Raw genomic sequence first — 13,948 nt, 5'->3', positions numbered from 1 at the left:
TCACGGTAGCTACGTCCATCTTTTATACAGTCTATGATGCAGCTTTGGCGTTCCTTCAGAATAGTGATGGTGGAACTTCTGCGACTGAATATTTGGGCAGAACAAGATGAGCACTGCGAATAAAATGAATAATTTACCAAAAATCCTTGGCCAAACTTGAACTTTTCAGTGCTGTAGGTTGCTGCTGGGAGGTTGTTGCTGTTGCAACGGTTGTTTGCTGTTGCAAAGAAAACGGTAACGAGCAGACAGAGGAAGGAAAGGACAAGGCTGCCTGGAATGAGCAGCCAATGGTAGGCTCATATCCACATCCTACATCCAGTGAGTCAGACTAGAATGAATCAAACTGTTTAGTTGATGGCCACGGAACCAAAACAGGAAGTTGAAGGACACTAAAACGCTTCACAGAGCTGAGAGGAACAACAAATTCTGTGTTTGTCGCCACGAACAACCCTTTTATTTGTGCAGCTTTAACCCTTTTTAGGGCACTTCTTGAAATACTTGGAAATTAAAAATCTGAATCCTGGAGTGTTATTGGCAGATATAAGAGTTTATTTTTCTTTTCAGGTCAGGTTGAAAATCAAAGTCAAAGCAGCTACCACACCTGATTCCTGACCCACCAAGTTTGAAAAAATAAAATAAAATATGTGGATAAATTACTGTGAAAAATACACATATCAAAATGATTGAACAGTTATTTCCAAATCACCAGTCAAATTTATGGAACTTATGACACTTATAATAATAACTAAAAATATCACTGGCTCACCCGTGATTGGTCAGAGGCCATAGTGACTGTGTTGTGATCATAGACTATATAAGAAAACAATCAGGCTGCTAAAAGGCTCCTTGTTGTGGGAGTCTGACTAGTTCAACTGTAGGACTGGGACCAGCAGGCCCCTGTTTCAGTCACCTCTACAGTCCACCCCGCAGAGTCAAATGCAGCAATAATTGGCTGCAGCCTGCCAGGGAGGAGTCGCTTAGATTTGGAGGCGAGCACATGCTGCGAGGTTCCCTTTCATGGTGACCATGTTCCTGATTTGGCACAAGTCAGCCCTAAGGGAGGATGCAAACAGCTGGGCAACACACGCAAACACAGACACATATACACTTCTACACACGAATCTTTGATCCCAGCGTGGAAGTCAGAGCAGAAGAATGAAAGCCAGCGTGGGTACTGGGAATAAAGAGGTCAAATTTAACTGGAAATACATGAAAAAAAAGTTTATAAATGGCACCAGGAAAATTGTTGTTCTGCATGTTAGTGCTGTTGAATGATTAGAACACACAAACACTGAATGTTTTTACAAAGACAGACCTGATTATACGCTTTCATCATTAGTGACTGAAACAAAAATATTTTATTACTTAATCAACATTGTCAAGATTCCTGAAGTGTACAAATTGATATAATATTTGACTTCATCTTTTCTCATAGCAATCAAACAAAAGCCCCTTCAAAGAGTAAATCTTGGTTTCAACACAGTGTTATTGATCTGCGAGGTCACCTTGAAACTGCATGCTGCAAGACATTATCATTTAAGCAGCCTATTACTGAGCCCCGCTGTGCAATCTGGTAGGAGAAGGCTTGAGTAGCTATTATGACCGTAGATGTTTCATTACAGTTGAGGACGAACACACAATAGAGATATTCTTCAGGGTCTTGTTGGATGTTTACTGCTAAAATCTGACATGATGCTCAGTGCTATTTAAAGCCAGACATACATCTTTCCCTCCGTTTAAACAACCTCTGGGTTTGTACAGCGGCAACGCAAAACAAACATGTCGAGATGTTATTTCTCCTCTTATGGGAGCAGCTTGAGAGCCACGGCTCTGGTTCGAGATTTTCATAGGAGCTACTCCCACCTGTCTTAATGCTATTCACCGAGTGTGGGTGAATGGCCCTCGCAGGGGTGGTATGTGTTTACCCAGCTGTTACTGTACGTTGACTCAAATCAAGCCGGCGCTCCCTCAGTGTTGCAGGCTTCACAGTGGCGTGAGTGCAGGAGGATTAGCCTGTATTACATGCTTTACTATGATGCTGGCTTGCACAAATCCTTTTCCTTCCTCTTCTTCTTCTTCTTCTCCTGCCGACTTAACACTGGAGCGTGTGCCATTAACCGGCAGCAGAAAGAACATCTGTCCTTGCGGTGAGTTATCAGTTTTTATTGGACGGACTATTTGCTTTTTAATTAGATGTAGAAGCAGGGACATTTGACAGCGACGCTGACCCCACAGTGCCGTTTATTTAACGACTATTGCTTTCGGACCTTCATCGTGTCCCCAGAGATCATATTGTCACCTGGGTCCCCAAACGCCCTTGGCACTTAATTAATCAATTGATGTGATTGAGTGGCCTCCGTGTGTGAGACATAATGAGCTCCTGATTAAAATCGTTACAGGAGGACCTGTAGACTGTGTCACAGCTCACGGGTCACGCAGTGACACTGAGCTCTGCAGTAATGCAACATTTTGTAAGCTGGCTCAGAAAACTGTAAGGATGGACGTCCTTTAATGAGAATGCCAAATGTACATTGCTCTTGATTTTTAAAGACCTCTCTTTTCAAACAGATCGCATAGATACAGAAGGCTGCAAGCGATTGAACTGCGAGGCTCAAAGTCCACACAACGCAGTGGCTTAACTGGGAATATCAAAGAGGTAAAATTAGTAGATAAGCAGTTTAGAAACACATTTATCTTAGTCTCTTTCCATTACAGAAGTTAAGGTCAGACATTTCCTCACTGTGTGGTCACCGAAGAACACGAACACAGGTGTACATTTTTAGATTTAGGCTTGTATGCTTTTGAAAAAATAAAAGAGAAAACATGACAACTTTCAAACAATATCCATGCTGATCCCACAAGACTCAATTATTTCTGCTTATTTGAAAGTAGTCCCACTTGCTCGTTCTCTTTACGACAGTCTAAGGTGTGCAAGTGAGCCATTCATCCATTTATACATCCATCCTTCTATCAATCCATCCTCTAAGCCGCTTATCATTTTCAGGGTCGCACAGAGCTGGAGTTCATCCCAGCATGCACTGGGGGAGAGACGCAATATGCCCAGGACAGGTCACCAGTCTGTCAATTCAGCAACAAGCTCAGCAGCGAAGGTCAAAATGCAAATTGTCCAAATTTTTCATTCGCAGACATACAGCCATTCTGAGACAGGTTAGGATGTGATACAGCTACTTGTGAGTATATTCTTATTAAGCTTAATTATGTACTTGATACACATAAAACAACATGCATACTGATCATGAGATTTCATGATAATTCATTTTTTAAACCACACATTCAACGACTGCCGCTTTGTTTTGGATTTGAAGTAAAAACCTGCTCAAGACGGATTAAGAAGTGCAGCTGATACCGGATTTAAAAACTCTTTTTGGTTCATTTGTTCTTAGGAGAATAAATCATCACAATGTCATAAAATTTTAAAGAACACGTGGAGAAAATAAAATGTTATGAATATTGCTCAAATTCAGGCATTTGGAGAAAATCCACCGCAGGTTTATTGTTTTATCCTGTCAGCAGAAACCAGCAGGTAACAGGGCTAACAGACTGTAAGTCACCATATTAATGGTGTTTGAAAAGTAATGCAGTGTTTCAATCTTTAACTAGTTGATGGAGAATTGTACTCATTCTGCTTGTGCATGTTTAATATGCTGATGTGTTTAACATGTTGTGTACATCTGTGTAAACTTTATTTGAGTCTACTGTTGATGCACTTTACACTTGTAAATGTTTAAAAATGTTACAATCAGGTAAAGTCAGAGACCCATTCAACTTCCCCCCTCAGGGTTTTCCAGATTGGACAGCTATGGAAATACTTAAATTCTATTCTAACAGGCACTGTTCTAATCTGTAAGTTTATATTCATACCCAGGTCTGAATGCTCCACGTATCCAGCTCCTTCCAGCTGGAGCACAGTAACAGTGGAACCGGTGGCGCTGTAGATGAGGAAGTGTAGATGCTGCGGTGCTAATTGCAGAGTGATGCATGAATAACTCATCTCAACTCATGCAATATAAACAGCACGGCTTTAATAAATTTGTAAATTACAGAGGGCTTCAAAATGTTCCAGCTCTGAAGTGACTTCAGCATCAGTGGTTAACTCACAGATAATTAGCATTAGTGTTAATATTAGTGTTGTCTTTTTTTGCAGTAATTAAAAAGTAAGTCACGGTTTTTTTGCCACCACATTACATTACACTGCAGCACTCAGATAAGTCCTACAAGATAGGAGATGAACATATTGAGAGGTAAAAGAAAACAAGAGAATGTGACACACAGCTACTTTATTAATCCCAAAGAGAAAATGCAGCGTTCCAGCAGTCACTTCACATAAATCACAAACTTCTAAATTATGCAAAATCAATAAGTTTCAAACTTGTATCAAATAAATTGAATAGAATAATGACTAAAGATAAAACCACAGCTGCATCTTTTTTGTGTTCTGAGTATAAACTGCTAGACAAAGACATGAACAGTGCTACTATTGCTGTTGTTGTGTTCATGCATGTAACCCTTGTAATTAAACATGTTGCACCAGTCTGGACCTGGAGACTGTTCCATTCTGAGCCTGCAGCACAAGAACAAAAAAAAAAAAATTACCCCATTTAATCCTTTACAACATAAGTTATGTCCGCCTGACATGTAGCGGAGAGCTCAAAGTTAAGGAACCCTTTGGGACAGAATTACAGTGTTCTTAGACCAACCTTAGTTCTCACGCTCCGCACTGCACAAAAGTCCAACACATAAATGATAACTTTTAATGAAGCCACCGAGGCAGCCTCCAGGGGACACTTTTCCAAAACTGTTTCTGTTGAGCCTGACATCTTTCCAATAGCCCTGCTCCAGTCAATACGTCTCTGTGTGGGTCATTGGCCACAGACTACATCAAGCGCCATCAATTTCAAGCGCTCCCTTGAAAACTTTGAGATACGAACAGTGGTCAAAATGCACTGATGAATCCCCCCCTTAATGTTAGTCTAATGGTCATCTCTTGCTTTAAAAAAAAAAAAATGGAACAAGATATTTAGAACTGCATTTATAGTTCCTGATATCTCTCAGGAGTTATACATTCTGTTTTGGTTTTTTTGTGTTGTGAATGTTTTTCATCTTTTGCCTTTATCCCTTTATAGGGCACTCACTGAAATACTTTGTAAATATAAATTGTCAGCCCTGGGGTGTTCTTGGTGGATATAAGAGGACATTTTTTCTTTCTTGACTTTTGAAAAAAGTTTTAGATTTAGGCTGCAAATCAAAGTCAAAGCAGTTATCATATGTGATTCTTCACCCACCTCGGGTATAAAAAAAAAAAATTCCAGATAATATGTGTATAAATTATTGGAAAATTACGCTTAGAAATATAAAGTAGCATTTATTTCCAAATCACCAAACACACTTATGGAACTTGTGACACTTGCGTCAAAATATCACTCTGGCTCACTGTGATTGGTCAGAGACCATAGTGACTGTGTTGCCTGACATTCACTGATTGGCTGGATGAAGTCACGTGGTCACTGTCATGGGAAGTCATCTGCCCCCTGCCATTTTTATAGCCTGCGGAAATTACCATATATGGTTCCTTGCCTGACAAAGGGTTAAGAAACTGTAGCATGTCTGAAATAAATCAAATAAATAAAAAATATGGCTCTAGAAGATGCAACTTTAAATTGCAGCGAGAAAAGGCATTGTCAATGGATGAATTAATATCTGCAACTGTTCATTTGAATATTTCTAATCAAAAATCACCACTCACAAAATTAATTAGATTTGGTCCCGAGCCCAGCAGCACATCTTATCTCTTCTGTTTCGTATGTTTTTTTCATTCTTTGTACAGATATTTGCTCGCGTTACATTACAATCTGACCATTTGTGTTGAATAAAATAAGCAACGGATTTCAGCACCGCCAAATTCATTCTTCAGCAGTCGGTTCCACATAATTTGTTTGATTTCAGTCGTTTTCATTAAAGTTATCTTTTTTAAAAAGTGACCGATGAATCAAATCCATCTGCATAGTTGAAGTTAAAAAGCCTCCTTATGAAATTCAATTTTTGTTCTCTGCTTGGTGAATCATATGTAACAGAAAGACACTGCGATATGTGCAATTGCATATCTGTCATCAACAATAAATTAATGTTGAGTCACCATAGCAACATCCAGGGGCGTGTAGTAATAACATATTTCCTTCCTATTATTGTCATAGAAAAATGCCCTTCTGTTATTTGCCTTACTGTACAATTCTGTTTTTCAATACGGGTGAAAGAAAAGAGAGAAAAAAATAACCTTAATTGATGGATACAAAATATCACATCTATCCATCCATCCATTATCTATACACCGCTTAATCCTCACTGGGGTCGCGGGGGGGAAATAACATTTGAACAAACAAAAACAAGCCTGTTTAAACTCACTCCATTTGTTCCTCCCCCCCGTCTTAAATTAGTAAGTTACTCACATTGTGTTCCTCTGTCACAACAACAGAGACAAGCATTTACCCCTTGTCTACCCCTGCTGTCATTTGCCTGAATGCATTTCAACCCCATGACTTGTTCTAACGTACCATTACGGATGAGGAATAAAAAAGAGGATTGCTGAAGTGAATGGTGTCAAAACTGTTTGCTTTTTGCTCCATCAAGAAAAGCCTGGAAGCGGCTTTCGTGCTTACTTCTACCGGTTGACATCTTTACCACATTATGGTTCATGGGTCGTTCTGAGGTTGTCTAGTGCAGATGTATCAGACAGTTCTTGAGTAAACCCGGGCCTCCTTTCTTTATCTCTTCATTGCAGCTTTCAATTCTACACTGGGGAGGGGAAAAAAAATAAATAAAAAAATCTTCACAAGCCCCTGACGTTTCAAGCAATTGCAATATCAGCAAAAAGTGCTAGAGTAAATATACTGTGGTATTGATCCGTCACGCATTTGCATTTTAGTAGATTAAGTGGAAAACCGTGGGGGTGTTTGGTTTTTTCCGTACCACCGTCAAAGTGTCAGTCATCAATCTCTTCACACAAACACACACGCACACACACTCCTGGTCTGATATCTTTGTAAATGAAGACACCATGCTGATATTACACCCTTTGGCACAGGCTGATAACATAATTTTTTCCTTCTGGTTTGCATTAAAGTCAGATCCAGGTAGGAGTTAAAGCTCACGTAGATGGTCAGCATTGCATCGATATGGCAACTGTAATGAGCCTGTGTGAAAAATCACACCAAATGTCCCGTGACAGCAGCTGTGCTGTAGTTAAGAAGCCGTCGTACGACTGCGAAGATATATTGAGGAAATTGTAGATGCCAAGTGAAAGTAGAGAGTAGTATGAGTACTGATAAATGCCTAGAGGCACGGCTCATTATGCACACACCAGAAAAGGGACATATGTAAGATTTAATTGCTAATCTTATGGATTAGATTTTTCTTTTCTGTCCTATTGTTGCAATATTCTAGCATTTTGCACCATTGGTAATATCTGTTTTAGTTGATAAAACCATGCAGTCCTCATAATTGGTATTTCATTTGAGTTGTGTTTGTATTTATTGTTTGTACTGCAGCACCAATGGAAAAAATGTGGGTTCTCTGGGGTTTAAATCAATGAAATAAATGAAAATGAAAAGAGCTTACACACATACATCAAGAAAAAAAAGAAAAAAAAAAAGAGGCTTTCATCTCATAATTTGAAAATGATAGCAATAATTGTAAATCTTCAATGTCGTGCATTAACATTCAACTATCAATTTGAATCAATTTAGCATTAATTAAAGAAACCATTTACTGCTGTTATAAAATAACAATAGCAGATGTTCCTGCTTTATTTGTCTCATTGTCGTCTTTGCCTGGGATGTGTCAGTCAGTTGGACAAATGCAACTCACGTCTGGTTTCCAGTTTCAACCATGTTGTCAAACATCGTTTGACTCTACACTTGGTGTTAAATTATACAGTAATGTAAATGAGTTCAGACGGCAGGTTTCAAATATACAAGAAGAGCCAACAGTAATATAATCCATCGTTTCATTTATGGATGTAAAACACATCACAACAGGCTGCTACAGTATCTGCATACATCACACATGCCATCGTGCTTTAAATACATCATTGCTAATAATTACAGTGACAAAGGTGATAACGGTACAACAGCATCCCTCCGAAAATAGTTGACATTTATTGATTGCAGCGGTAGCTATAAAACAATTATGCTGTTTAGACAAAAAATGCATTCCCACGAGGGGCCTCCATGATGTTCCCCTGAGAACATCTGAAGAATGTGAGTGCGGTTCTTCTTCCTTCTTTATTCCTTCACCGCGCATCATAGAAAAACCAAAACAAATAAGACCCCATAATGAAACCCGTTGGGAGAACAGGAGGTCAGCTGGTTTAGCTTTGCTTCAACCTTGACCCATTTGGTCTCAAAAACAAACAGACGTTAAGAATGAGAGCAAACAAGCATGCAAAACACTGTGCCGGGTTTCTTTCGCTTAGGATTTATTAAAAGGGAAAGTTTTAAATCTGAATGGGTACTCTTTTTTTTTTTAAACCCATTGAACTCTGGTTCCCCAACCTTGGATTCATTTAACATATTTTGCAGATGGATCTTGAACTCAGCCTTAACTTCTAAAGAAGACAAAATACAATGCAGGTCATGGACTAGAAAAAAGTATGAAAACATTCTCTCTCCATCACTCAGATGTACCTAATTAGTCTATTCACCAGAGGTAAAGGTAATGTCAGTCCAGTAGATCTTTCTGTCCACATTGTTGGACAAACTCTCAGCTTGGCATGCAGAGCCAATGTGAAGTGGCAACACAACACTGTTATGTAACAAAGCTGCACAACGACATCCAGCTTCAATGCATTATCGTGAAGATCTGCTGAATGCGACACGAAACACAATTCTTGCATATTTCTGTACTGTGAGTCAGGAGTGAATTTCTTTCTTAGACACTTTGGGATTTCTGGTGAAACACAACCAACTGCAAACATAAGAAACTGAGAAATTCATCAATGTAGGTTTAGATCCCAGCTTTTTTTTTTTTTTTAACTGTGTCCCTTGCCTCCAAGATTACAAAGGCACAGCACCAAGTAAATTGGTGGCGAAACTGTTGATTTGTGTATTTACATAATGTTTGTAAATGAGCGAGCAACTCACCAGCTCAATGGGGTTGACACATGCACAGCAACAAACACAAAGGGGAGGAGGTGTTGTTGCACACTTTGTTTGCATCCAGTGGGTCCTGAAAATTGCTACAACTCCAGTCTTTTCCTGATAACATAACTTTAACACTGATGCAATGGACGTATTTGAAAATGAGAAATACTTGCTGTCGTCTGAAATTTATAGAATCCAACATTCTCTCAGGTGGTTGCACAGAGAAATGTAGATTTAACTTCTATATATTTCAAAAAGGAACTGTTCCTTTTATCATGATATAAAGGTCCATGTAAAGCAGTAATAAATACGTGTTCTGAGTTTGTTACATCACACAAAACTGTGGTATTAAGCAGCCAGCCTGACTAAAGTATATAAAATTATATTTCATGATGATGGCAACAAAAAGCAGTAATCTCTTCTCTAAAATGCTCAATGTGTCCCATAAACCACAAATGTAAAATCCCCATCCACTGTACATGGAATGCTATACGAGGTGTGTCAGTTTCAGTTTCAGGACTGGTGTCAGAAACGATATATCTCAAATCCAAACTACTAGCTACAAGTTTCCCATTCAAAGTAATCTCCCTGGAGTCTAACACACTTTCCCAGCCTTCTCTGCCACGCCGCCATGCACTCCTGGAAGGATTCTTCCAGGATCCTCCACAGCTCCGTCATCACAGCCATCTTGATATCGTCCACGTCTTCCAAACGGGTCCCCTTGATGACCCCCTTGAGCTTGGGGAAGAGGAAAAGAATCCCACGGAGCCAGGTGGGGTGAGTAGGGAGGCTGCTCCAGCATGGTGATGTTCTTCTCAGCCAGGAACTGTCGGATGATCGGGTCGTTGTCAGTTGTCATGGTGGAGTTGTCATGGTGAAGCAGCCAAGACTTGTCCTGCCACAACTCTCACCTCTTCTTGGGCAGTGAACAAAGCAAATGCCACAGGATCTCTCTGTAGGCATGGTGGTTGATCATCTCAAGGGGAAACTGGTAGTTTGTAGTTTGGGTTTGAAATCTATCTTTTTTGACACCAGTCCTGGAACTTTTCTGACAAACCCCGTATTACCACACACAGAAGATTACCCACAGGTTAATAGAGTATTTTTGTATAGATGTCATCCATTGAAAAAAGGAACAAAAATGAACAGTGCATGCACTAACATTAGCTTGTGTTTAGGCTACACCATGTAAAAGTGCATAAAGTTGTTGCACCTACTGCAAAATTTGACTGTAGACTAAGTTAACGACTGTAACTACAGCATAAGCACACAATGCAGCTTGGCATGAGATGGGACCACATGTAGAGCAGGGACATAGTTAGGCTCCATTCATCAGTAACAGCAAATCATCCCTGATTCCCAGTTTTCTCCAATGAAAAGTTGCAAAATTACCCATAAATGTGGTTAAGTTTTTATAACATTATAGTGGGACAGGAAGGGCTCATGCAAAGTGCAATGACTCATTAAGCCATAATTTATGACCTTCCCTAAAAGTCCTGAATGTACAAATAATTGAAAAATAGTTTAATGGTCTAACTCTACAGTATATTGTGAGAAAAGAGTTGCAGTGATAATCAGACCCCGACCAGTAGTCTGAGCTTGCTTTGAACGTCACGACGTCTGCTTTCTTATTTCCACGTGTGGGTGTTCCTGTCATGGTATGGATCAATCTCCTGGTTCACAGAGGCATTGTAACACGGATTTTTCACACATTTTCTCCGCAGATATCCTTGGACCTGCCATGAACATTTGCATGCTACGTAGAGCGCCGAAATGACAGCTTTGAGTTATGACGGATAGTAGAGTTGGCATTCCTGGGAAAGTGACACAATATTCTGCAGTCTGAGGTTTAATGGAATCTCAGCAATCGGATCCCTTTGATGCTTCCACAAGGCCCATAGCCACTGAGACGGGGGGAGGAAGAGCACCTTAAAAATGAATGAACTTGAAAATGAGAAGGTTAACATGATTTATGCTGAAACATAGCGAGGGGAAAGCTCATTGAAATGATGAGGAGCGCCCTTGGAATTCATTTGTTCAGCGCGACATTCGGCAGGCTGGAATGCCATTCATCTTCATCGTTCATCATCTGTCTATTGTCTTCCAATCTGTGAATGACAGGAGAGCCACCGCCGTTTGTATGCTTATAATTTCACTTGCAATATAATGGGCTGACACACATCTAGCAATATTCTGTCAAATAGAATCGGAGGACGGCTGTCGGTGGGAGGACGGTGGAGATGTGTCAACAGCTTCAGCTGGAGAGCCGTGCTCACCGTTGAAGGGGTATTCTTGACGACTGGTGTTTGGAAATGGGCAATTTTTTCCCCTTATCTACATCCTGTGGAGCCAAACTGTGTAAACATGAACTTAACAAACATCAGGTAGCAAGTCTGCATTCTGTACATTCAGTTTACATTTCAAACTGTGCAAATACAGAAAATACAATTACTTTTTTTCTTGCTTCCACAACGAGCATGTATTTCAGAACACCCTGTTCCACGCTCGTGCGTTTACACCTCCTCACTCCAGGGAGATGACCAGTCCAACCACAGGCTTTTACTGTTCACTGAGCATTGATTCAGAACTGCAGTAGGTGCTTTGTTTAAATGATACCTTGCACCTAGGTGTTCTTTAGTGTCTGTGAAGCCTGCACAGGATTTCAAAGAGTAGACGGATAGTGAAACACAGTTGCTGAAGGATGTAGTTATGGTATAAAAGTCAACATTTCAGTTTAGAGGTTTGTATCATTTTATACAAATAAATTGCCATATGTCTTCATTTTTTCCATTTACACTTCATATGAGGTCATTAGGTCTCAGACTCTTGAGTAATTTAAACTGCAATTGACCTCACTGAATGGAAGAAAAGCTAGAAAAAGCGGATCTACTCAAAATATTTACAATCAAAAGACTTGCAGTGGATTCTAATCTGTATGTTTGACAGATGAGATCATTTGACTTTGCATCCTACATTGAAGTGACCTTGTCTTAAGTCCCAAGTGCAGGCGTCATCTGGCATCCAGTGGAACAAGATAGTTGTTGCATTGCATGCTCAACACTTTAGGCACACTGGCAAGTTTGCCCTTCTCTCAAGTCAACCAGTTAACGAACCTGTCAGTCAACGCCTCAAAGGCCCAGAGGAAGCACTGAGGATGTACTGATGACATGTCGATGAATTACAGCTATTCACCAACACAGCATACAGTTGGGCACATTTTGAGAGTTCAAGTTTACATGTAATCTTCCAAAGGACTGCAATAAACAGTTTGTCTTTGCTCTGTACGGGCTGTACGGAATCCAGATTAAGGTGCCCTCAACTAGTTTAAGTGGAAGGCTTTGCCTGAACCACACAGTGGGAGCCTGTGTGTGCCAGCTGGGCAGAGAGGAACAAGCACCCCAGTTTGTAGTCCTCTGATCCAACCAATCTATCGCTATCAGCATGCATGCGCCGAACCGGCCAGGCTTGATAGATGTGCATATTCAGTGCCAACCCCTACATCAACAAGCATCTCTTTGTTGACATCTGCACTTAATCCTCTACCCTTGTTTATTATGTACAAAGTGGCTTTTGATTGTGACTGTTTCACAAGGAGCACACGGGGAAAGCAAAAAATAAGCGAACTAGCGACAGAGAGAGGATTAATAAACGGGATCTGGTAAGAGTAAAAGTGGGACCAACATTGTTTGATGAATTATTTGTGTTATTTGAAAAATTTGTTGAATTATGCATAACGCTGTTGCTTTCTGACGCATCAGCACTGGCATTCTTTGTATTTTACAAAGAATTTGGGTGACAGGAGGAGAACTGTGCAGCTTTAATAAACTTAGATATCCCACTTATGGTAACAGTTTTGCTGACTTCTCTCTCACTCTGAAGTTATTTCATGGCTCCTACTTCCTCAGATATTCTTCTGAGCTAAAAGTCTGTTTTCCTCAGACTCTTTCCGAGTTTGGCATCCTGATACCGCCGACAAGCACAATGGCTTTAGATAGCATGCAGCTGCCTTAGTAACACAGAAACAGGACAATAAAGCTGCAGGCTCTGCGTTCATGGTCAGTGCATTTTGCTACAGTGAATCTGTAACATAATTCTATTTGACTCATTAGATTGCAGATAAGGGCGGAAACGTGTGTTTCCAATTTCAGCAGTTGTTGGGCTGTGACGCCGAATTAAAAATGGCTCTTTTCCCTTATCATGCATTTGGGGTGAAACTAAGTTTATGTAGAACCCTTTGTATAGCCCCTTGTGTATTCACGAAGAATATACAAGTCTCCAGTCCCTAAATTAAACAGCTGTCCAACACTATTTAAAAAAGTGTCAAATGGAGTGAACGTCTTCACTTGCAGCATCTAAATCAGTGATCTTCACGACTTTTTCAATAAGAACCACAATAAGCGAGCAAAGTCAACAGAAAAGCCACTTTTACTACAAAACACCAAAAGCCACTTTAAATATGAAGCACATCTGCCTCACCTACAACATACAATATATAATGCAGCCAGTACATTCCTAATTATAAACAGGTTTACCTTGGGATTCATTTCCTTCACTTGCTTTGTGTTATTACTGTCGTACATATAACATATTTTTTCACCCCTAATTATCCTACACCAGCCCATTATTTATTTACCAGCACTGTTGCCATTGTGATGCACCAGAACACTGTCAAAACTAGTTGTTTTTCTCTAAGGTGAAACATAGAGAGGAGTGCAACAAGAATATGTGCAATATTACCAATGCCAACTGCCAGTTGAATTCTCCAGCAACCGACCAGATGACAAAAATCAGCC

This window comes from Stegastes partitus, unplaced genomic scaffold (assembly GCF_000690725.1).
Source record: "Stegastes partitus isolate 25-593 unplaced genomic scaffold, Stegastes_partitus-1.0.2 Scaffold582, whole genome shotgun sequence".
NCBI classification, from domain to species: domain Eukaryota; kingdom Metazoa; phylum Chordata; class Actinopteri; family Pomacentridae; genus Stegastes; species Stegastes partitus.
The sequence above is the reverse complement of the archived record's forward strand: the minus strand, read 5'-3'. Positions refer to the sequence as shown.